The sequence below is a fragment of the Pristiophorus japonicus genome, chromosome 5 (genome assembly GCF_044704955.1).
Source record: "Pristiophorus japonicus isolate sPriJap1 chromosome 5, sPriJap1.hap1, whole genome shotgun sequence".
Classification (NCBI taxonomy): Eukaryota; Metazoa; Chordata; class Chondrichthyes; family Pristiophoridae; genus Pristiophorus; species Pristiophorus japonicus.
The window spans coordinates 214656039-214678830 of record NC_091981.1 but is presented as its reverse complement, the minus strand read 5'-3'; positions in this window follow the sequence as shown (position 1 = coordinate 214678830).

The following is a 22792-nucleotide window of genomic DNA, read 5'->3' as shown; positions in this document are numbered from 1 at the left end:
AAAGGAAGGTGGCTCAACCGTGGCTATCTAGGGAAATCAGGGATAGTATTAAAGCCAAGGAAGTGGCATACAAATTGGCCAGAAATAGCAGCGAACCCGGGGACTGGGAGAAATTTAGAACTCAGCAGAGGAGGACAAAGGGTTTGATTAGGGCAGGGAAAATGGAGTACGAGAAGAAGCTTGCAGGGAACATTAAGGCGGATTGCAAAAGTTTCTATAGGTATGTAAAGAGAAAAAGGTTAGTAAAGACAAACGTAGGTCCCCTGCAGTCAGAATCAGGGGAAGTCATAACGGGGAACAAAGAAATGGCAGACCAATTGAACAAGTACTTTGGTTCAGTATTCACGAAGGAGGACACAAACAACCTTCCGGATATAAAAGAGGTCAGAGGGTCTAGTAAGGAGGAGGAACTGAGGGAAATCTTTATTAGTCGTGAAATTGTGTTGGGGAAATTGATGGGATTGAAGGCCGATAAATCCCCAGGGCCTGATGGACTGCATCCCAGAGTACTTAAGGAGGTGGCCTTGGAAATAGCGGATGCGTTGACAGTCATTTTCCAACATTCCATTGATTCTGGATCAGTTCCTATCGAGTGGAGGGTAGCCAATGTAACCCCACTTTTTAAAAAAGGAGGGAGAGAGAAAACAGGGAATTATAGACCGGTCAGCCTGACCTCAGTAGTGGGTAAAATGATGGAATCAATTATTAAGGATGTCATAGCAGCGCATTTGGAAAATGGTGACATGATAGGTCCAAGTCAGCATGGATTTGTGAAAGGGAAATCATGCTTGACAAATCTTCTGGAATTTTTTGAGGATGTTTCCAGTAAAGTGGACAAAGGAGAACCAGTTGATGTGGTATATTTGGACTTTCAGAAGGCTTTCGACAAGGTCCCACACAAGAGATTAATGTGCAAAGTTAAAACACATGGGATTGGGGGTAGTGTGCTGACGTGGATTGAGAACTGGTTGTCAGACAGGAAGCAAAGAGTAGGAGTAAATGGGTACTTTCCAGAATGGCAGGCAGTGACTAGTGGGGTACCGCAAGGTTCTGTGCTGGGGCCCCAGCTGTTTACATTGTACATTAATGATTTAGACGAGGGGATTAAATGTAGTATCTCCAAATTTGCGGATGACACTAAGTTGGGTGGCAGTGTGAGCTGCGAGGAGGATGCTATGAGGCTGCAGAGTGACTTGGATAGGTTCGGTGATGGGCAAATGAATGGCAGATGAAGTATAATGTGGATAAATGTGAGGTTATCCACTTTGGTGGTAAAAACAGAGAGACAGACTATTATCTGAATGGTGACAGATTAGGAAAAGAGAAGGTGCAACGAGACCTGGGTGTCATGGTACATCAGTCATTGAAGGTTGGCATGCAGGTACAGCAGGCGGTTAAGAAAGCAAATGGCATGTTGGCCTTCATAGCGAGGGGATTTGAGTACAGGGGCAGGGAGGTGTTGCTACAGTTGTACAGGGCCTTGGTGAGGCCACACCTGGAGTATTGTGTACAGTTTTTGTCTCCTAACTTGAGGAAGGACATTCTTGCTATTGAGGGCGTGCAGCGAAGATTCACCAGACTGATTCCCGGGATGGTGGGACTGACCTATCAAGAAAGACTTGATCAACTGGGCTTGTATTCACTGGAGTTCAGAAGAATGAGAGGGGACCTCATAGAAACGTTTAAAATTCTGACGGGTTTAGACAGGTTAGATGCAGGAAGAATGTTTCCAATGTTGGGGAAGTCCAGAACCAGGAGTCACAGTCCAAGGATAAGGGGTAAGCCATTTAGGACCGAGATGAGGAGAAACTTCTTCACCCAGAGTGGTAAACCTGTGGAATTCTCTACCACAGAAAGTAGTTGAGGCCAATTCACTAAATATATTCAAAAGGGAGTTAGATGATGTCCTTACTACTCGGGGGATCAAGGGTTATGGCGAGAAAGCAGGAAGGGGGTACTGAAGTTTCATGTTCAGCCATGAACTCATTGAATGGCGGTGCAGGCTAGAAGGGCTGAATGGCCTGCTCCTGCACCTATTTTCTATGTTTCTATGTTTCAAACATCACTTTGTTCACAGTACTTGTAGCAGCACTTGTGTGCTGAGAGATTTGCTTAGTATTGTCACTGGTGGCAATGAACGCCTGGGCTATCGCTATAGCCTTACTCAAGGTTGAGGTCTCTACAGTCAAGAGTTTTCAAAGTATGTTTTCGTGGCCAATGCCAAGTACGAAAAAGTCTCTGAGCATGTGTTCCAAATGTCCTTCAAATTCGCAATGTCCTGCAAGGCGTCTTAGCTCAGCGACATAACTCGCCACTTCCTGGACTTCAGATCTTTTGTAGGTGTAGAACCGGTACCTTGCCATCAGAACGCTTTCCTTCGGGTTCAAATGCTCTCGGACCAGATTGCACAAATTGTTGTACGATTTCTCCGTGGGTTTCGCTGGAATGAGCAGATTCTTCATGAGGCCATACGTTGGTGCCCCACAGATGGTGAGGAGGATTGCTCTACATTTGGCAGCGCTCTCTTTCCCATCTAGCTCGTTGGCCATGAAGTATTGGTCGAGTCCTCCACAAAAGATTCCCAATCATCTCCCTCTGAGAAATTCTCCAGGATGCCCACTGTTCTCTGCATCTTTGGGTTCACTATCTGTATCTCGTCGCCAGTTGTTGTGTATGGAGAAAGAGTCAGACTGAACACTGAGCTCAAAGTAAAGTGTGACCTTAGTCTTTTATTGCAGGTCTCCAGAGTGCCTCTCCAACTTGTGAAGCACTCTTAAATACCTGTGCTCCCAAGGGATTATGAGATGTACAGAATATATACAAGTCCAGATACATAACTACAACAATATTGAATGGCGGTATAAGCTCGAAGAGCCAAATGGCCTACTACTGCTCCTATTTTCTATGTTTCCCTCCTGCAAGATCCTCTCAGAACCCCTTTCCACACAGCTACCTGCATGGGTGACCATGGGATGCGCAACTTTTGCAAGACCGGCTGCCATTTCCTCCCCACTGCCCACCCAATCCGGGTGGGAACTGGACTGGAGGTTAAAAACAATGTGACCACATGCTGCCTGCTGGGTTACATTGCCCTCTATTACAAAAGCACAATACTGCGGATGCTGGAATCTGGAATAAAAACAGAAAATGCTGGAAGTCTCAGCAAGTCAGGCAGCATCTGTGGAGAGAAAGCAGAGTTAACATTTTGGGTTGATGACCCTTCGTCAGAACTGGAGAGTTATTTCCCTCTCCCACTGTTTTTGAGATATTCATTACACAGAATACTATTTGTTTCTTTTTGCTATGTTTACTACAGGAAATACAAAGCTGTATATCCAAGCATTAAAAAGCCTAATTTATTTTAAAGTGAAATTTTGGATGATCTTCAGTAAAGTTACAGAAACAACCCCAATCAGATTTAGCAAAACCTGTAAGATCTGGAGAATATATTTCTGCAATATACATAGTCGCTAAACTGTGCAGTTGATGGACACGTTTCCAGTAGGTCATAAAAACCTAATTGGGTAAAAAACATAATTACAATTCCATAATGACCTTTTTTATCTGATCTTATAATATTTTCCCCCCGAATTTACAGCTGTAGTGTGGGTATGAGGATGTTGCCTCATGTATGAGACTCCTGCCAAAATGTGGAAGCGTTGTTGTATATCTGCCGTAGGCGGAGTTAAATGCCCGTGGTATGAGAAATGACAGTATAAGCCATCAGCTTAGATAACCATATGTGTCACAAAGAGGACTACAAGATGATGAACTCTTTTTTGGGGGCTAGAGTGATACACATTGAGAAAAGGTTAGAAGGTTTCCTGAAGGTGGCAGGAAGAGAGACAGTTGTGGTACTGCATGTAGAGGTCAGTGACATAGGGAAAAGCTATTGTGTATGCAAGCACTCTCTAATGACTCCACGAGGCAGGGGTATGGCACTTGAACTGTACAGACTGTAGTCCTTTATTGCAGCTCCTCGAGTGAGAACACCAAGGGGTGAGCTCCCTTTTATATTTGGTTGCCTGCAGTGTACAGGTGACCCTTCGGTCTCCAGTAGCAGCACCCTCTGGTGTACAGGTATGGTATATACAGGGTGAAGGTACATTCAGGTCTCGTGTTACAGTACATTATTAACATGCATACATAACAAAAGCCATACCAGATCTTTGAAAGATGCATATGTGAGGATCACCTCAAAACTCAAAAAAAGGGATGCAAGGTAATGAATGTTCTTTGGTATATTTCTGCTTGTGAAGAGTCACACAAGCAGCAGATAATAATCTCTTCAACTTATTCCAGACAAAGCTTCAAACACAGTTATGCATACAGAACAGAGTGTATTTCATAATAACTGGTAATAATGATACCTATCAGAAACAGCAATAGCACTTTGCCCTTTGCCTCTTTCTTTCACTCTTCCTGCACAAAACCTAGCTTTCAACAATATCTTCAGGTTGGCCTTGTAGAGCCAACATACACTCCACAGGATGACCTATGATTTGCGACCAGGTCAAGAGGGGTTGTCAAATCCCCTGCAAGGAAGATAAATGCTGGTTTATCATGTGCTGTTGTGAGGTGCAGTTCTAATAACAAAAGTCAGTGATGTCACATATTTGTTCCAATTGCTGTGGTTCTGACCGATATTGGGCTTTGTGGTGTCTTGATTGTTCGGTTCACTCTCAGTTTGGGTTGACTGAGGATGATAAGGTGACTTCTTCATTAACAGAATCTGCTCTTCACCCATTCAACAAGACTACTTCTAAGCCCAAATCTAATGCATTAATGGTAATTTCAAACTATAGAGCATAATCAAAAAAGCTTACTATAGATGTTGAATGCAGGGGTTTTTTCAATTCTCAAAAGGCTTTTGACACTCCACAGATGCATGGAGCATTCCTTCAAGTCCATGCAATTAGGGGTTCTCAATAATTGCATTGTTTCTGCTAAGTTTTTTTTATAGTATCCTGATATTCTCAGAAGTTTTCTGGCATTTGACACAATCTTTTTAAAAAAATTACTCTGGGAATGTGGGCGTGAATGGCAAGGCCAGCAGTTATTGCCCATCCTTAGTTGTCCTGGAGAAAGTGGTGGTGGGCCTCCTTCTTGAACCACTGCAGTCCATTTGGTGTTACATAGGGAGTTCGAGGATAGGGAGCCAACGACGACAAAGGAACAGCGATATATTTCCAAGTCGATATGGTGTGTGACTTGGAGGGGAACTTGAAGGTGATGGTGTTTCCATGCACCTGCTGCCCTGATCCTTCTAGGTGGTGGAGGTTGTGAGTTCGGCAGGTGCTGTCGCAGAGGTGCTTGGTCAGTTGCTGCAGTGCATCCTGTGGATCGTGCACACTGCAGCCTTGAGGCACTGGTGGCGGAGGGACTAGATGTTTAAGGTGGTGGATGGGCTGTTGATCAAGCAGATTGCTTTGTCCTGGATGGTGTTGAGTTTCTTGAGTGTTTTTGCAGCTGCACCCATCCAGACAAGTGAAAAGTATTCCACCACACCCCTGACTTGTGCCTTGTAGGTGGTAGAAAGGCTGTGCGGAGTCAGGAGGTGAGCCACTAACCACAGAATACCCAGCCTCTGACCTGCTCTCGTAGCTACGGCATTTATGTGGCTGGTCCAGTTGAGTTTCTGACCACAACGATCTTCCTTTGCGCTAGGTATGACTCCAGCAACTGGAGAGTTTTGCCCCTGATCCCCATTGACTTGAGTTTTACTAGGGCTCCTTAGTGCAATGCTCGGTCGAATGCTGCATTGATGTCTAGTGCAGTTACTCTTGTTATATATGTATACTATAGATATACTCTCTGTGCAGTCACTGTATAGTTGCATAAGATGGAGACTTGTTTACCGGAGGTACCATCAACAAGGTTCACACTGTATACACTATGCTGGAACCACCAGAGGGTGCAACTGGTGAAGGCCTAGGGGTCACCTGTACACCACAGGTACTCAGGTATAAAAGGGAGTCCACCATGTGGTATCCTCACTCTGGAGTTATATTAAATGGACTAAGGTCACTACAGTTCAAGTACAATACTTTGCCTTGTGGAGTCATTATCAGAGCATCTAAAGACATAACAACTCTCACCTCACCTCTGGAGTTCAGTAAGATTCCAGGTAGCTTTTAAGCTCACTAAGATCACCGTGAATTTGAAAAATGAATTATCGGAATATGGGCATTGCTGGCAAAGCCATTAGGGTTGGATAGGTTTTGAAAAATCTTTTGAATGTGACCTTAGGAAGAGAACTCCAGAGGGCAGGTGGTGTGATGACTGAAGGCTCTGCCATCAATGATGGGACAGTGAATTGCGGGGAGCGGGGGTGGGGGGCGGAATGCACGCAAGGTCAGAGTCAGTAGAGTAGATGCTAAACTTGGATACAGGGCTTGAGGAGGCTGCAGAAGTAGTTGGAGTGAGATGATAGAAGGGTATAACAAACAGATGTACTGCAAAACCTCATAGATTGATCAGAAAAATAATATATAACTGAGCCATAAAATTGTTAAGAAGCTTCATGTTTAGTTTTCCCTCCCAAATTCACCAACGCTTAGACCAACTGTAGCAGCTCTACTGCCAGCCCCCACTGAGATCAGGGGATTGAATTCCTGCAGGGTTCTCCCAATTGATCGGCATAACTATTTATGCCATTTCTCCCGGGTTTCCACAGATTTTCTGCTAAAGTTATGGCAGATGACCGGGAGAACCCCCAAAATTCAATCCCCACCTATCAGTGCAGACTAAAGTTTAAACTGGGACCTATCTACTCCAGTTACTCATTTCAAATAATGCTTTCCTTTACGGATAGTCGACTCCTACTATTTCATACTCAGGCAGTTTTATGGGATAAATTTATGTCTCAGTAAGGACATTCAAATTTGCAATGGGGGAATCAAATGAATGTTACAACTAGGGCTGAACCAAAATTGTCACCTGTCTTCTATTAAGACTGAGGATGGATGAAGAACATTTCTGTTTTTTGCAATTTTGATTGGAATAAACTGTCTTCTGTAATAAAATCGTGCTGTCATGTTTCTTTCTTTAAAGAATGCTATCCAGACATCGCGAAAGGATACACTGTGTATAATAGCAACTTTTGTTTCAAAATAGATATTAAATTATTCATTTGTTTTCCTATTTACGATACTGAGCTGAACAATGTAAAGGCCTTCCCTCGTAGCTGAGTTCCATTGTAAGCATGCTATTATTGGGTTTGTCAGGTTGTTTTTCCACTGCTTAGAAATATTAACTGATCTTCAGTGGCATTGCTCATTGGTTAGTCTGATCTGGAGCATTGTTGTGATGTTTCGTGCAATCCAAGCAAGGAAAGGATTGGAAAGGCTCGGGAGTGGAGTACAACATTAAAAAATTAGAACTGCTATACCTGAGAAATAAAGGCCTTTTCTGATTTTTCTTTATGTAACTGTTAATTTTAAACTATACTTATAAAGAAGATAAGTCATAAGAGCATTAAAATGTTATGGGTTACTCAGTGCAGTTACACATCCAGTTTCGGACAATCTCCACTAGAGTCATTAATGAGTATGCTCAAAATTACTTCCTCCCACTCCAAATAACACCATGTTGGAAGCATTTGGTGCTAATATCTTTATTTCAAATGGGATAGGTTCTATGAAAAAATAGTGGACAAAGAATTGCGAGATGAACACATAAAGTGTCTGTCTGCTAATAATACTGAAAATAATTTCTAGGTTTTGTCTCAAAAGTAGTAATCTCAGGATTGCTACCAGTGCCATGTGCTAGTCAGAGTAGGAATCGCAGGATAGCTCAGATGAATACGTGGCTTGAGGAGTGGTGCAGAAGGGAGGGATTCAAATTCCTGGGACATTGGAACCGGTTCTGGAGGAGGCGGGACCAGTACAAACCGGACGGTCTGCACCTGGGCAGGACTGGAACCAATGTCCTAGGGGGAGTGTTTGCTAGTGCTGTTGGGGAGGGGTTAAACTAATATGGCAGGGAGATGGGAACCTATGCAGGGAGACAGAGGGACGTAGAATGGGGGCAGAAGCAAAAGATAGAAAGAAGTAAAGTAAAAGTGAAGGGCAGAGAAACCCAAGGCAAAAAGCAAAAAGGGCCACATTACAGCAAAATTCTAAAGCGGCAAAGTGTGTTAAAAAGACAAGCCTGAAGGCTCTGTGCTCAATGCGGGGAGTATTCGGAATAAGGTGGACGAATTAACTGCGCAGATAGCAGTTAACAGATATGATGTAATTGGCATCACGGAGACATGGCTCCAGGGTGACCAAGGCTGGGAACTCAACATCCAGTGGTATTCAATATTTAGGAAGAATATACAGAAGAGAAAAGGAGGTGGGGTGGCATTGTTGTTTAAAGAGGAAATGAATGCAATAGTAAGGAAGGACATTAGCTTGGATGATGTGGAATCGGTATGGGTGGAGCTACGGAATAGCAAAGGACAGAAAATGCTAGTGGGAGTAGTGTACAGACCACCAAACAGTAGTAGTGAGGTTGGGGACAGCATCAAACAAGAAATTAGGGATCCATGCAATAAAGGTACAGCAGTTAACATCTACATATCTACATTTTGATTGGGCTAACCAAACTGGTAGCAATGCGGTGGAGGAGGATTTCCTGGAGTGTATTAGGGATGGTTTTCTTGACCAATATGCCGAGGAACCAACTAGAGGGCTGGCCATCCTAGACTAGGTGATGTGTAACGAGAAAGGACTAATTAGCAATCTTGTTGTGCGAGGCCCCTTGGGGAAGAGTGACCATAATATGGTAGAATTCTTTATTAAGATGGCGAGTGACACAGTTAATTCAGAGACTAGGATCCTGAACTTAAGGAAAGGTAACTTCGATGGTATGAGACGTGAATTGGCTAAAATAGACTGGCGAGTGATATTTAAAGGGTTGTCGGTGGATAGGCAATGGCAGACATTTAAAGATCACATGGATGAACTTCAACAATTGTACATCCCTGTCTGGAGTAAAAATAAAACGGGAAGGTGGCTCAACCTTGGCTAACAAGGGAAATTAAGGATTGTGTTAAATCCAAGGAAGAGGCATATAAATTGGCCAGAAAAAGCAGCAAACCTGAGGACTGGGAGAATTTTATAATACAGCAGAGGAGGACAAAGGGTTTAATTAGGAGGGGGAAAATAGAGTATGAGAGGAAGCTTGCAGGGAACATAAAAACTTACTGCAAAAGCTTCTATAGATATGTGAAGAGAAAAAGATTAGTGAAAACAAATGTAGGTTCCTTGCAGTCAGATTCAGGTGAATTTATAATGGGGAACAAAGAAATGGCGGATCCGTTAAACAAATACTTTGGTTCTGTTTTCACGAAGGAAGACACAAATAACCTTCCGGAAATACTAGGGGACCGAGGGTCTAGTGAGAAGGAGGATCTCAAGGAAATCCTTATTAGGTGGGAAATTGTGTTAGGGAAATTGATGGGATTGAAGGCCGATAAATCCTTGGGGCCTGATAGTCTGCATCCCAGACTACTTAAGGAAGTGGCCCTAGAAATAATGGATGCATTGATGATCATTTTCCAACAGTCTATCGACTCTGGATCGGTTCCTATGGACCGGAGGGTAGCTAATGTAACACCACTTTGTAAGAAAGGAGGGAGAGAGAAAACGGGTAATTATAGACTGGTTAGCCTGACATCAGTAGTGGGGAAAATGTTGGAATCAATTATTAAAGATGAAATAGCAGCACATTTGGAAAGCAGTGACGGGATCGGTCCAAGTCAGCATGGATTTATGAAAGGGAGATCAAGCTTAACAAATCTTCTGGAATTTTTTGAGGATGTAACTGGTAGAGTGGACAAGGGAGAACCAGTGGATGTGGTGTATTTGGACTTTCAAAAGACTTTTGACAAGGTCCCACACAAGATAGGTGTGCAAAATTAAAACACATGGTATTGGGGGTAATGTACTGACGTGGATAGAGAACTGGTTGGCAGACAGGAAGCAGAGAGTCGGGATAAACGGGTCTTTTTCAGAATGGCAGTCAGTGACTACTGGGGTGCCACAGAGCTCAGTGCTGGGACCTCAGTATTTACAATATACATTAATGATTTGGATGAGGGAATTGAGTGTAATATCTCCAAGTTTACAGATGACACTAAGCTGGGTGGTGGTGTGAGCTGTGAGGAGGACGCTAAGAGGCTGCAGGGTGACTTGGACAGGTTAGGTGAGTGGGCAAATGCATGACAGATGCAGTATAATGTGGATAAATGTGAGGTTATTCACTTTGGTGGCAAAACACGAAGGCAGAATGTTATCTGAATGGCGGCAGATTAGGAAAAGGGGAGGTGCAACGAGACCTGGGTGTCATGGTACATCAGTCATTGAAAATTGGCATGCAGGTACAGCAGGCGGTAAAGAAGGCAAATGGTATGTTGGCCTTCATAGCAAGGAGATTTGAGTATAGGAGCAGGGAGGTCTTACTGCAGTTGTACAGGGCCTAGGTGAGGCCTCATCTGGAATATTGTGTTCAGTTTTGGTCTCCTAATCTGAGGAAGAATGTTCTTGCTATTGAGGTAGTGCAGTGAAGGTTCACCAGACTGATTCCCGGGATGGCAGGACTGACATATGAGGAGAGACTGGATCGACTGGGCCTGTATTCACTGGAGTTTAGAAGGATGAGAGGGGATCTCATAGAAACATATAAAATTCTGACTGGACTGGATAGGTTAGATGCAGGAAGAATGTTCCTGATGTTGGGGAAGTCCAGAACCAGGGGACATAGTCTAAGGATAAGGGGTAAGCCATTTAGGACTGAGATGAGGAGAAACTTCTTCACTCAGAGAGTTTTTAACCTGTGGCATTCCCTACTGCAGTGAGTTGTTGATGCCAGTTCATTGGATATATTCAAGAGGGAGTTAGATATGGCCCTTACGGCTAAAGGGATCAAGGGGTATGGAGAGAAAGCAGGAAAGCGGTACTGAGTTGAATGATCAGCCATGATCTTATTAAATGGTGGTGCAGGCTCGAAGGGCCGAATGGCCTACTCCTGCACCTATTTTCTATGTTTCTAAAATGAATCACTAATAGAATAGGGTAGCATAAAAATAGTTTTTCATTATAGTAACTGCAACAAATTACTTTTGTCACATATGCAGTGTTCATCACACAAGTATCCTAATTAGCTCAAATTTTGCAGTAGTTGACCAAAAACACTTGCCTCACTGACTCTGAACACATCCCTCATAAATTCTTCCAAATCCGTGGCCATGTGCATTCCTCTTTTACTCTAAATGCCAGTAACCCCCATTACAACCGAGTTTCTTTATATCTCCTTGACCTCGCCACAGTTTTGATATTGTCACTGTTGTCATCCTCCTCTATCACCTCTCCTATGTTGTCCAACCTCACATTTATCCACATTATACTGCATCTGTCATGCATTTGCCCACTCACCTAACCTGTCCAAGTCACCCTGCAGCCTCTTAGCGTCCTCCTCACAGCTCACACCACCACCCAGCTTAGTGTCATCTGTAAACTTGGAGATATTACACTCAATTCCCTCATCCAAATCATTAATGTATATTGTAAATACTGAGGTCCCAGCACTGAGCTCTGTGGCACCCCAGTAGTCACTGACTGCCATTCTGAAAAAGACCCGTTTATCCCGACTCTCTGCTTCCTGTCTGCCAACCAGTTCTCTATCCACGTCAGTACATTACCCCCAATACCATGTGTTTTAATTTTGCACACCTATCTTGTGTGGGACCTTGTCAAAAGTCTTTTGAAAGTCCAAATACACCACATCCACTGGTTCTCCCTTGTCCACTCTACCAGTTACATCCTCAAAAAATTCCAGAAGATTTGTTAAGCTTGATCTCCCTTTCATAAATCCATGCTGACTTGGACCGATCCCGTCACTGCTTTCCAAATGTGCTGCTATTTCATCTTTAATAATTGATGCCCTTACTCAATTCCAATCGTGACTTTTACAATGGAGGCCATGCATCTTCTGCAATGGTTCTCTTCATGACCCTCTTCAGTCACCTCTGGAGTCCTCCAATAATTTATCCTTAGGTCCTCTCCTCTACTGTATCTAGTTGCTGCCCAGATCTACTGCTCCACCTTTTCTCTTGATCCAATGACCACTTAAGAACATAAGAATATAAGAAATAGGAGCAGGAGTAAGCCGTATGGCCCCCGAGCCTGCTCCGCCATTCAATAAGATAATGGTTGATCTTCTACCTCAACTCCACTTTCCAGTCCTATCCCCATATCCCTGATTCTCTTAGTGTCCAAAAATCTATCTATTTCTGCCTTGAATATACTCAACAACTGAGCATCCACAGCCCTCTGTGGTAGAGAATTCAACTGCGTGTCTGATATCATCACGGATGAATCAACATTTCCAACTGCACATCAGGAAGACAGAAGCTATAATTTCAGCCCTGCAATAAACTCCACCTCCTTGCCACTGACTGCATTCCACTTTTTGGCCACTCATTCATGTGAAGTCCTTATCATGGTTTGGCATTCTTTGGCCATTTTCCCATGGAAAAGAATTGGACACAAGTAATTTTAAAACCTGTTCAGAGTAAAAAATGCTTCCTGAATGTAGTTAGCCCTATGCTGAGTTGCGATTCCAGAGGCAAACGAATGATAACTAATATGCGGGATGGTAAGTGATTTCTTTCAGAGACTAAACATTAAGCAATTCATTGGTAATGTCTGGTCATTCAAAAAGATATCTATCATCTTGGCGTTGACAATCTATTTTGATCTTTGAATCCTGCTACGGCAGGTAGATATATGGCAATGGAAGTCAACTTCCATAAGAAGCAGATGAGTTAGGGTTGCCAACTCTGGTTTGATGTATTCCTGAAGATTTGATCATGTGACATTTGCCCACTTTTTGAAAATGTTGCTGCATTTAAATTAGTTGAATATCACCAAGCCCCGAATAAAAGATTTGACTTTTTGTTTCAAAGTGAGGTGAATTTATAAATTCAAATCAAATTCAAATCAAAGAAAAAACACAAAAGAATAGAAAGATTTAAGGATAAGTAATGTTTAAATAAAAACTACTGTGATGTTTCTACAGTACTGAGATAAGTATATTTAAAATAAAAAGAGGAGATATATTAAATAAGCTAATCAAACTCAAAGAGGATAAAACCCCTGGTCCAGATGAATTGCATCTACGCATTTTAAAAGAAGCTAGGGAAGAGATAGCAGAGGCATTACTACACATACTTAATCATTCGTTAGAAAAAGCTGTAGTGCCAGAGGACTGGCAGATAGCTAACGTAACACCTATATTTAAGAAGGGGGATAGAACATATCCAGGGAATTATAGATCAGTCAGCTTAACATCGGTGGTAGGAAAAATAATGGAATCCCTACTAAAGGAGAAAATAGAACATCTAGAAACCAAAAATATAATAATAGTCAGCATGGATTTCAAAAGGGAAAGTCTTGCTTGACCAATCTCATTGAATTTTCTGAAGAGCTAACAGAGAGAGTGGACAATGGTAAAGCAGTAGATGTAATTTATCTAGATTTTCAGAAGGCCTTCGATAAGACACCCCATAATAGACTGATGAACAGGATCAGAGAAAGCGGAGTCAGGGAACAAGTAGCAGAATGGATAGCTTGCTGGCTTCAAGACAGAGAGTAGGGGGTAAAAGGTAGCTATTCGCAGTGGCAGAAGGTGGGTAGTGGTGTTCCACAATGATCTATGCTGGGACAACTATTGTTCACAATTTATATTAACGATTTAGACTTTGGAATCAAAAACACAATTTCTAAATTTGCAGATGACACCAAATTGGGGATGATAGTCAATACTGAGGAGGACTGCAACAAATTACAGAAGGATATTAATAAGCTTGCAGAATGGGCATATAATTGGCAAATGAAGTTCAACACAGATAAATGTGAGGTTTTACATTTTGGTACGAAGAATAGGTAAGGTAATTTATTACTTGGAGGGTGAAAGTTTAGGTGAGGTAGAGGAACAAAGGGATCTCGGAGTACAAATACACAAATCGCTAAAAGTTGCGACACAGGTTAGCAAGGCCATAAAAAAAGCAAACCAAGCACTAGGGTTTATTTCTAGAGGTATAGAATTGAAAAATAGGGAAGTAATGCTAAACCTGTATCAAACATTGGTTCGACCACACTGCATACAGTTCTGGTCGCCATATTATAAAAAGGATAAAGAGGTACTGGAGAAGATGCAGAGAAGATTTACAAGGATGATACCAGAAATGAGAGAGTATACATATCGGGAAAGGATGAACAGGCTGGGTCTCTTTTCTCTTGAAAAAAAAAGGCTGAGGGATGACCTAATAGAGGTCTTTAAAATTATGAAAGGTTTTGAGAGTGTATACAGAAAATTTTTTTCCACTAGTGGGGAAGAGCATAACCAGAGGTCATCAATATGATAGTCAGCAAGAAATCCAATAGGGAATTCAGAAGAAATTTCCTTATCCAAAGAGTGATGAGAATGTGGAACTCTGGGAAATGCAGCCAGAGCCAAGTCCACGGCACCACAGGTGGCTCAGCTGCATGGGGGGGGGGGGGGGGGGGGGCGGGGAGGAAGAAGAATGGAATAGCTATAGTGGTAGGAGATTCAATAGTCAGGGAAGCAGACAGGCGTTTCTGCGGCCACAGACATGACACCAGGATAGTATCTTGCCTCCCTGGTGCCAGGGTCAAGGGTGTCACTGAGCAGCTGCAGGGCATTCTGGGGGGAGAGGGTGAACAGCCAGAGGTCATGTTCCATATCGGTACCAATGACATAGGTAGAAAGAGGGATGAGATCCTGCAGGCAGAGTTTAGGGAGCCAGGAGAGAGATTAAAAAGCAGAACCTCAAAGGTAGTAACCTCCAGATTACTCCCTGTGCCACGTGCTAGTAAGTACAGAAAAATAAGGATAGAGCAGATGAATGCGTGGCTGGAAAGATGGTGCAGGAGGGAGGGTTTTAGATTCCTGAGGCATTGGGATTGCTTCTGGGGATGGTCGGATCTGTACAAACCGGATGGGTTGCACCTCAACAGAGCTGGAAACAATATCCTCACAGAGTGTTTGCTAGTGTTGTTGGGGAGGGTTTAAACTAGCTTGGCAGGGGGATAGAAACCTGAAAATAGATTCAGTAGGGAGGGAAGTAAAGCTAGAATTAGAAAGCAAAAATGTAGAAAGTGAATTTAAAGGACAGAGGAAACAAGGGTTAGATAGTAGTTAACAAGGAGGTCTGGATGTACCAAATTGTATATATTCAATGCAATGAGTATAGCGAATAAGGCAGATGAGCTGAGAGCACAGGTAGACACTTGGGAGTATGATATTATAGCTATTACAGAGACACGGCTAAAAGAGGGGCAGGTATGGCAGCTCAACATTCCTGGTTACAGGATTTTCAGACGGGATAGAGAGAGGGTAAAAAGGGGGGAGGGGTTTCATGGTATTGATTAAAGAGACAATTACAGCTGTGAGGAGGGATGATATGTGAGAGAGATCATCAAACGTGGCCATATGGGTCGAACTGAAAAACAATAAAGGGGCGATCACACTGCTGGGAGTGTATTATAGAACCCCAAACAGTCAGAGGGAGATAGAAGAGCAAATATGTAGGCAAATTTCTATTAAGTACAAAAACTATAGGGCAGTAATAGTAAGGGATTTCAACTATCCTAATATTAACTGGGACAAAATTAGTGTGAAGGGTTTAGAGGGTGCAGAATTCCTAAAATGCATTCAAGAGAACTTTTTTAGTCAGTATGTAGCAAGCCCAACAAGGGGAGGGGGCGGTTCTGGATTTAGTTTTATGGAATGAAGCTGGGCAGGCGGAAAGGGTATCAGTGGGAACATTTAGGTGCTGGTGACAATAATTCAGTTACATTTAAGGTAGTTTGGGAAAAGGACAAGGATAGACCAGGAAGAAAAGTTCTAAATTGGGGAAAAGCCAACTTTGCTAAGCTGAAAGTTGATTTAGCCATAGTGGACTGGAAACAGCTACTTGAAGGTAAATCAGTGTCAGGGCAGTGGGAGGCATTCAAGGAGGAGATCCGGAGGGTTCAGAGCAAGTATATGCCCTTAAAAAAAAAGGGTGGGACTAACAAATCTAGAACCCCCTGGATGTCTGGGGACTTACAGGATACTATAAAGAAAAAAAGGGAGGATTATGACAGATACCGAGGGCTAAATACTGCAGAGGGGTATAGAAAGCCCAGGGGTGAAATTAAAAAGGAAATTAGGAAAGCAAAGAGAGAGCATGAAAAATTCTTGGCAAGTAAAATCAAGGCAAACCAAAAGATGTTTTATAAATATACTAAGAGCATGAGGATAACTAAAGAAAGGGTTGGGACTATTAGAGACCATGAGGGTAATCTGTATGTGGAGGTGGAAGATGTGGGTCTGGTTCTTAATGAATACTTTGCATCTGTTTTCACAAAAGAGAGGGGCAAAGCAGACACTGCAATCGAGGAGGAGGAGTGTGAAATATTCGATTAAATAAACATAGTGAAAGAGGAGGTATTAAGGGGTTTAGCAGCTTTGAAAGTGGATAAGTCCCCAGGCCCAGATGAAATGTATCCCAAGCTGTTGCAAAGCAAAAGACGAAATAACGAGGCTCTGACCATCATTTTCCAATTCTCTCTGGCATCAGGTGTGGTGCCAGAGGAATGGAGGACTGCTAATGTGGTACCTTTGTTTAAGAAGGGAGAAAGGAATAGACCGAGTAATTACAGGCCAGTCAGCCTAACCTCAGTGGTGGGAAAATTATTGGAAAAAATCCTGAAGGACAGGATAAATCTTCATTTAAAAAGATATGGATTAATCAAGGACAGTCAGCACCGATTTTTAAGGGAAGGTCATGTCTGACTAACATGATTGAATTTTTTGAAGAGATAACCAGGAGTGTCAATGAGGGCAGTGCATATGATGTAGTGTATATGGATTTTAGCAAAGCTTTTAATAAGGTTTCACATGGCAGACTGGTCACAAAACTAAAAGCCCATGGGATCCAGGGCAAAGTGGCAAGTTGGATCCAAAATTGACTTAGAGGCAGCAAGCAAAGGGTAATGGTTAATGGATGTTTTTGTGACTGGAAGGCTGTTTCCAGTGGGGTTCCGCAGGGCTCAGTGCTGGGTCCCTTGCTTTTTGTGGTATACATCAATGATCTAGACTTGAATATAGAGGGTATGATTAAGAAGTTTGCAGATGATACAGAAATAGGTTGTTTGGTTGATAATGAAGAAGAAAGCTGCGGATTGCAGGGAGATATCAATATACTGGTCAGGTGGGCAGAACAGTGGCAAATGGAATTTGATCCGGATAAGTGTGAGGTAATGCATTTGGGGAGGGCTAACAAGGAAAGGGAATACACATTAAATGGTAGGACACTGAAAAGTGTAGAGGAACAAAGGGATCTTGGAGTGCAGGTCCATAGATCCCCGAAGGCATACGGAATGCTTTCCTTTATTAGTGAAGCATAGAATATAAGAGCAGGGGGTTTATGCTTATTAGGCCACAACTGGAGTACTGCGTGCAGTTCTGGTCACTGCATTACAGGACGGACGTGATTACACTGGAGAGGGTACAGAGGAGATTTACGAGGATGTTGCCGGGAGTGGAGAATCTTAGCTATTAAGGACAGATTGGATAGGCTGGGTTTGTTTTCCTTGGAACAGAGGAGGCTGAGGGGAGACCTCATTAAGGTATATAAAATTATGAGGGGCCTAGATATAGTGGATAGAAAGGGCCTATTTCACTTAGCAGATGGGTCAACAACCACGGGGCATAAATTTAAAGGTTTAGAGAGGATTTGAGGGGAAATTTCTTCACGCAGAGGGTTGTGGGGGTCTGGAACTCACTGCCTGAAAGAGTGGTAGAGGCAGAAACTTGCACCACATTTAAAAAGTACTTGGATGTGCACTTGAAATGCCGTAACCTGCAGGGTTATGGATCCCGGATTAAAATACTTTATACAACAGCGCACATCACAGGCCGACATGAACTCTCCCTCCTCCAGTTTGTGTTTATCTCTCCCTTCTTCTCCTCATTTGTTTCTCTCTTCTTCCCTCTCCCAGTTTCTGTTTCTTTCTCTCTCTCTTCCCCAGTTTGTGTTCTCTGTCTCTCTCCTTCCCTGCCATAGCAGTCCCAAACCCTCCCGGTATGATCACGAGTTTCCCGGAATCAAGGGTGTCATGTATTCAACTATCATTGTAACCCATGTATAAGCTGACCTAAGTTGTACACCTTGAGAACATTGACCACAAGGGGGTGAACTTGTGGGAGACACTCCTAACCTGGACTTTCAGGTATAAAAGGGGAAGCTCCACCCACCTTCATCACTTGAGGTCTTGGTAATAAAGGTAACTGGTCACAGAGTGATCTTTTCTCAAGTATGGGCCTCAAGTGCATTTATACTGTATAGTAAGGACATACCATTGGCGATGAGAAACTGGGATTTAAACCACGCAAGCATAGCCACTAGCAGCACAGAAGAGAGGTACTGTGTTGGTGATGATTGGGACGACTTTACTGAGAGACTACACAAAGTTTTGTCACCAAGGAATGGTTGGGACAGGATTCGGCCGACAAATGCAGGGCTCATCTTCTGACGGTTTGTGGATCCAGAACGCACTCCCTGATGAAGGACCTTTTAGCACCAGAGAAGCCGGCAGACAAGACGTTAGAAAAGCTCAGTAAGTTGATCGGGGAACATCTTAAACCGGCGAGCAGCATGCACATGGCGAGACACTGGTTTTATACGCACCGGTGGCGAGAAGGGCAAAGCGTTCCAGACTTCATGGCAGATCTCCGGCGACTGGCGAGCCTATGTAAGTTCCCAGATGCATGCAGACCGGAGCTGCTGCAAGACTTTTTTATTGAGGGCATCGGGCACATTGGGGTTTTCAGGAGACTGATTGAGACCAAAGACTTGACCTTGGAAGCGGCGGCTCTGATAGCCTAGACATTTATCTCAGGGGAGGAAGAGACCAGAATGATGTATGACAAAAATCTTGGCTCAAATGCTGCAAACGACCAGGGAGCCAACATTGTTAATGCGGCACACAGTTCTCTAGGCAGACAAGGGCAATCGGACATGCCCCAGCATGTAGTCAAACCCAAAGGGGGAATTCAATGGAGACAATGGCTAGCTGAACAGCGATTCATGCCATCGCAATGGACAATGCGGCCAGTAATGGGGCCATCAACACCTGTTAATGGTGCGCTTAAGGACAGTTACAGAGACAGTCAGAGACGATCAACTGGTAATGGACCTTTTGTTTCCAGCAATGGGGCCTGCAGCTCATGCTGGAGGTGTGGAGGCAAACACCCAGCCAGAGCTTGCAGGTATCAGCAATATACCTGCAGAAACTGCAACATCAGCAGTCACTTAGTGTGTATGTGCAGGAAGCCTGCAGCCAGGTTGATGTACGAGGAGGACGGGCCCGATATAAGTCCTACGAGGCCGAATGAATACTGGGGGAAATCGCTGGAAGCTGAAGTTAGTGTGAATTCATGTGAAGCACATATACAGTTCATATACCAGGACGCCACTGATAATGATGAAAGTGCTCCTCAATGGCATCCCAGTATTAATGGAGCTAGACACGGGGGCCAGCCAGTCCCTGATGAGTAACAAACAGTTCGAAAAGTTGTGGGCGTCCAAGGCCAGGAGGCCAAAATTAGTGCCGATTGATGCACAGCTACGGACATATACAAAGGAGATCATTCCGGTGTTAGGCAGCGCCACGGTAGTCGTGACCCACAAAGATTCGGAGAACAGGTTGTCACTCTGGATTGTCCCGGGGGATGGTCCCGCACTACTGGGGAGGAGTTGGCTTGCTGTCATGAACTGGAAATGGGACGATGTCAATGCAATTTCTTCTGTGGAGCGAGTATCATGCTCACAGGTCCTGGACAAATTTGACTCATTATTTCAGCCCGGCATCGGCACTTTCATGGGGGCCAAGGTAGTGATTCACATAAACCCGGACACCAGGCCAGTACACTACAAGGCCAGAGCGGTGCCGTACGTGATGCAGGAAATGATAGAATGCGAATTGGACCGCCTGCTGAGGGAAGGCATCATCTCGCCAGTTGAATTCAGTGACTGGGCGAGCCCGATCATGCCGGTGCTCAAGGCGGATGGGTCAGTCAGGATATGTGGCGATTACAAGGCCACCATCAATCGGGTGTCACTCCAAGACCAGTACCCGCTACCGAGAGCGGAGGACCTCTTTGTGACGCTATCCGGTGGCAAATTTTTTTCAAAATTGGACCTGACCTCAGCTTACATGACCCAGGAGCTGGCGAGTGAGTCGAAGAAGCTGACCACCATCACGACACACAAGGGGTTGTTTGAGTATAACAGATGTCCGTTCGGGATTTGTTCGGCCGCCGCGATCTTTCAGCAAAATATGGAAAGCCTCCTCAAGTCGATTCCAGGGACGGTGGTTTTTCAAGACGACATCCTCATCACGGGTCGCGATACTGAAGAACACCTCCACAACCTGGAGGAGGTGCTACGCAGACTGGACCGGGTAGGGCTGCGACTGAAAAAGGCGAAGTGCGTCTTCCTAGCTCCAGAGGTAGAATTCCTGGGGAGAAGGATAGCAGCAGACGGGATCAGACCTACTGCGTCCAAAACAGAAGCGATCCAGAGAGCACCCAGACCCCGTAACACGACGGAGCTGCATTCGTTCCTGGGGCTCCTGAGCTATTTTGGTAACTTTCTTCCCAAATTGAGCACGCTGTTGAGCCACTACACGTGCTCCTACGCAAAGGTTGCGATTGGGTCTTAGGGGGACAGCCAGGAAAAGGCTTTTGATAGAGCACGCAATTTGTTATGCTCCAACAAACTGTTAACGTTATATGACCCATGTAAGAAACTTGTTTTAACGTACGATGCGTTGTCCTATGGGATCGGGTGTGTGTTGCAGCATGTGAATGCCAATGGTCAGTTACAGCCGGTAGCTTATGCCTCCAGAAGTCTGTCCCAGGCAGAAAGGGGCTACGGGATGGTAGAAAAGGAAGCACTAGCATGTGTATATGTAGTAAAAAAATGCACCAGTACCTGTTTGGCAGGAAATTTGAGCTGGAGACAGATCACAAACCCCTAACGTCCCTTTTGGCCGACAACAAAGCCATAAATGCGAATGCATCGGCCCGCATATAGAGGTGGGCACTCACGTTAGCCGCCTATGACTACACAATTCGGCACAGATCGGGCACTGAAAATTGCGCCGATGCACTCAGCAGGCTCCCACTAGCCACCACTGAGGGGGCAACTGAGCATGATGCTGAGATGGTCATGGCTGTTGAAGCTTACGAAAGCGATGGCTCACCTGTGACAGCCCGTCAGATTAAAGTCTGGACAAATAAAGACCCGCTACTGTCTTTAGTTAAGAAATGTGTCCTGAATGGGGTCTGGGCAGCCACATACGGGGCATGCCCTGAGGAATTTAAACCGTTTCATAGGCGCAAGGATAAACTCTCGATTCAGGCCGATTGCCCACTGTGGGGAAACCGAGTAGTCATGCCCCATATGGGCAGAGAGATGTTTATCAGAGAACTTCACAATGGGCACCCGGGCATTGTCATGATTAAGGCAATTGCCAGGTCACACGTTTGGTGGCCAGGGATAGATGCAGAACTGGAACTTTGTGTTTGCAGGTGCAACATGTGTGCTCAGCTGGGCAACGCACCCAGGGAAGCCCCCCTTAGCCCCTGGTCCTGGCCCGCCAAACCATGGTCACGCATCCATGTGGGCTACGCAGATCCTTTCATGGGAAAAATGTTTTTGGTTGGAGTAGACGCCTACTCCAAATGGATTGAGTGTGCCATTTTAAATTCAAGCACATCCTCTGCCACGGTAGAAAGTCTACGGGCAATGTTTGCCGCCCATGGTCTCCTGGATGTCTTGGTCAGCGATAATGGCCCGTGCTTCACAAGCATTGAATTCCTGAACTTCATGGCAGGCAATGGAATCAACCATGTCAAAACGGCACCGTTGAAGCCGGCCTCAAATGGCCAGGCGGAACGAGCAGTGCAGATAATCAAACGGGGAATGCTCAGAATCCAAGGGGGTTCCCTACAAAGCCGCTTATCACGCCTCCTGTTGGCCAATAGATCCCGACCATACTCGCTCACAGGGCTGCTAATGAAAAGGACACTCAAAACCAGGTTATACACCCTACTATGAAAGAAATTGTTGAGAGCAGGCGTCAGTCACAATGTGACTACCATGACAGGAATGCGAGTGCGCGATGTATTGATGTCAATGACCCTGTTTTTGTCCTTAATTACGCTGCAGGGCCCAAATGGCTTGTAGGCACTGTGATTGCCAAAGAGGTGAACAGGGTTTTGGTAGTTAAACTTACTAATGGACAAATCTGCCGCAACCACGTGGATCAAACTAAAAGGAGGTTCAGCAACCCCATAGAAGAAGCAGAGGAAGAACACGACGTAGAGTTTACTCCCCCACATGTGACCGAACACCAGAACGAAGTGGAGGAGAGCCCAGTCACAGTGGGCAGTCCGGACAGGCCTGAGGCACCGCAAACAGCAGACACTCAGGCCAGTGCCCAACAACCGGAGCCCCAACTCAGGCGCTCTACAAGGGAGCGTAAACCACCAGAGAGACTTAACTTGTGATCCCAATAAGACTTTGGGGGGGGGGTGAGGTGATGTCATGTATTCAACTATCATTGTAACCCATGTATAAACTGACCTAAGTTGTACACCTTGAGAACATGACCACAAGGAATGAACTTGTGGGAAACACTCCTAACCTGGAGTTTCATCACTTGAGGTC